The following is a 3,882-nucleotide window of genomic DNA, read 5'->3' as shown; positions in this document are numbered from 1 at the left end:
CAGGTTGATACATTATTGATGAAGAAAAGGTTTGCTAGAAAGTAGGGAGTGTAAAGGAAAGGGAGAAATATATAGCTATTAAGGACAAGAAATTGTTTTCAAACATCCATTGATAGATATCTTGCTACCATTAGTATGCCTTCCTGTGATATTAGACTTTGGTGTTTATAAAAATTCATTGGTCTTCCTTAAAAATGTAACATTTTTGAGGTCATTCATGTTTATAAAGTTGTGAGGTTGGTCATGGAATTTAGCAGCTAGAGTCATGGAAGACTGTTTTCCTTACCTCCAGCCTGTGAAAATATTCATGGAGTTTCATCCATCAGGAAACATGCCATTTAAAGGCGTTTGTCTGGTCATCCAGCAAGGTTTTGCCTAGACAGAGATCTCCCGTTATGATCACAGTTTCTTGGGGTGTTAACGTAGTACTTCTTCCTCTTAACCCTGACCAGTCATCATTCAGTTCCTTCACACTCTAAAAAGCTATGATCTGAGTTTCTAGGCTGCTATTAGGTGAATGATGAAAAGGCACCCATATTTAAATGACTTCTTCCCTGAATGTGTGTCTACCATGCTTCAAAGCAGCCAGAGTTTTTTATTTTGGAATGTGTGCGATGGCCCTGTGTCTCGAACGGGCCACCCTGCCTCTGAAAGTGGCTCTCAGGGTTGCTCTGGGTGAAGTTTGAAGGAGCCTCCTGAAATGCTTTTCCTTCCATCCTGTTGTGTGCTCAGCCCGGAGTATTGTTCCAGCTAAGCAGCAGTCTGTAAAAGAATGGCATAGCTAGTGGGGAGAACAAAGAATTAAGATCTAGGGTAGTGCTGCTGGCTGTAATGGGGAGAAAGGGCTAGTGTGGAGACAGTAAAGAGCAAAGAACAAAAGTTAACCAGCTTTTCTTCTTGCTGGCTCTTAAGCCACAGTCTATTATTTAGGAGGCGAAGAGGGGTTCGCAGCTGTAATGAGATTGACATTTACAAAACCCTTGCTCTAATTTATTGTTGCTGTTTTAGTCGTGTATTTTCCAAAACCTTTGCTGGTGATTTATAGGCAAAACTCATTATTTACCTAACGGGTTTTCTGAATTCATCTCTTGCACACTATTGAAAAATGTACCCTGGTATTTGTGTTAAGTGCGTCGTGATTTATCATGAATAAATCATATTAAATTTCCTATTATCGTTGCGTGCAATTCTTGCTGGTGTTTTTAGTGCTGTTTGATGCTACATTAAAATAAACGAATCCATGAACTCTTAGGGATAACATGCTACGTGTTTTTGCCCTACCTTCCCCCCTAAGTCCCCAGCTTTCTCATTACTGTGGATTTTATGAAGGACTTAGCAAACATATATATTTTAAGCCCTTACCTTCTGTCTTAGAATCATTAATGTGTATTGGTTCCTAGGCAGAAAAATGGTAAAGGCTAGACAATAGGGGTGAAGTGACTCATCCAGGTCCCACAGCCAGGAAGTGTTAGAGGCCTGATTTGATACAGGATCTAGGATTTAGCAAATAGTAACTTGGATCTCCTTCATTTTACAGATGAGGGAAGAAAGTAACTTGTCCAAGGTCATACAGTTGAATCTTTGACTCTAGTTGATGGATGCTGTTTGTACTTATTAATTCATCCTTAATATGCCAGGAAATATCTCCAAATGGCCACTGGAAATTGGTGCTACAGGCGGGCCTTGCTTTTTTTTTAAAACCCTTACCTTTCATCTTAGAATCAATACTAAATATTGGTTCCAAGGCAAAGGAGTGATACGAACTAGGCAGTGGGGGTTAAGTGACTTGCTCAGGGTCACACAGCTAGCAAGTGTCTAAGATTGGATTTGAACCCAGGACCTCCTGTCTCTAGGCCTGGCTCTTAATCCACTGAGCCACCTAGAAGCCGCCCTATGGGTGGCCTTTGCTTTAAGAAATCCCTGCATACAAAATCCAGATGAGTAACTTGGGGGATGATTATTTATCCTCCACAAAAGGATTCAGCCCAAGTTTTCTTTTGGCACACCTCAGTGCATTGGAAACATGATTTGCCTTTTAAAGTTCAATTTGCTTCTTGGCTTTTGCAAGAAACTGTAAAGTGTGAAGTATGTGTACCTCCAGTTTTGAAAATGTCTTCCAAAAAGAACAATGATAATTGACAGTGATACAGCACTTAGGGGTTTATTTCATCTCTAACCTGATTACCTTAGGGATTACCCTCCTTACAGAGAAGGAAACAGGTCAGGTGCAGAAAGCAGCAAGAAAGTTAAAGTAGATGTGGGAGAAGAGATGTTGGCCTCCTTGAGTTGTGGCGCTCATGAGCTATCAAAGTTCCTCCTTTGAACCCTGTCCAGAAAGATCCTGTCCCTTCCCCAGCTCTGGGCTCAGTCTCCTGAGCTTGGAAGTGATAGGGCGATAGCAGATGGCCCCTAAAGTCTTCCAAGTCTTCTGCTAGATAAGACAGTAAATGCCCCCTGCAGCCCCTGGAGGGCATTTGCCTGGTCCACCTACTTCTAGGAATGTCTGTGCTCTCTCTCTTCCTTCCCCTAACCCCATGCTCTCATTCTCTGCTTCTCTCTGCCAATGGCACCTAATTATGGCGAATATTAATTGCCTTCCTTGTGAATTTGTCTGGAGTCCATCCTCTGCCAGGCAAGTGTGCTTCCTGACAACAAGACTTTGCTATCCCAGCAATGTGATGTTCTCTTTCCTCTATAACCCAATTAAAGCTTCCATCTGCAAAGGGGACTGCCTAAAAATAATCGTCTTGCTCCTATCCTCTCTGAGATTGGCTCTTTCCTAGAAGCCTTATGGGATTCGCAGATACCCGGTGAAGATGGCTACAGGAAGAGGTTAAACCTCTCAACAAGGATTCAACTCTCGGGGCTTCTTGCATTTGATATGTGTAAGTGTTTGATCATTCATTGCCCAGATAGAGTTGCTTCCCTTGTTTAGATACTCTGAAGTCCTGAAAGATGGTGTCTGTGTTTTTCTTTTTTAGGAGATCAGCTTCTAGTGCAGGGTAGTTCTAGAATAGCCTTAAGTTCTCTTCGTTTGCCCTGGTGGAAATTTTTAATACTAGGTTGGATGAAACAATCAAAGTCAGGGCTGTGATAGAACAAGCTTTCATCCTTCTCTAGTAGAGAGTCTGTATAGACCAGTGATTCCCAAAGTGGGAGCCACCGCCCCCTGGTGGGTGCTGCAGCGATCCAGGGGAGCGGGTGATGGCCACAGGTGCATTTGGGGGTGGTGAATAACTGTAAGGGGGCAGTGATAGTATGTGACAGGAGGCTCTAAGTAATATTTTTTCTGGAAAGGGAGCAGTAGGCCAAAAACGTTTGGGAACCACTGGTAAAGACCAAAGGCTGAACTGTATACCACTGAGGCCTAGGAAATAAGACCTGCGCTGCCATAATCAGTGACCCCCACCCCCCAATCCATTATTAGATGTCCACCAGGTCATGGCGTGTTTTATAAAAAAAAAATGTCCTCAAGAAGCTTATGATCAAGTTATGGGATAAGATAATTAGGGAAAATAACAAAAATGGAGCCGTATATAATGTGAGCCATGAGAGGTACAAACCAGTGAGGGTTTTGAGGAAGGAGAAGTCACCCCTAGTTAGTGGAGAATTGGGATGGGTTCATGAAAGGGATATTTTAAGCTGGAGCTGGAAAGATAGAATTTCAACAGGTAGAGAATTATAGGGAGGTGGTGTCCCAAAAGGGGACTGCATGAGCAAAGGCAAAGAGGTGAGAAAATTTGGAATGTAGTCATTTGATTTAGTCAGGTTAAGGAGTTGGGGAGGGGAGTTAGAAATTCAGTTCAATTCTACAAACATTAAATGCTTAGCTATGTGCCAAGTGTTGAAAAGGTAAATTTATTGTTTAGTTGTGTCTGACTC

Source organism: Gracilinanus agilis, chromosome X (assembly GCF_016433145.1).
Source record: "Gracilinanus agilis isolate LMUSP501 chromosome X, AgileGrace, whole genome shotgun sequence".
NCBI classification, from domain to species: Eukaryota; Metazoa; Chordata; class Mammalia; order Didelphimorphia; family Didelphidae; genus Gracilinanus; species Gracilinanus agilis.
This window is presented reverse-complemented; position numbering follows the sequence as displayed.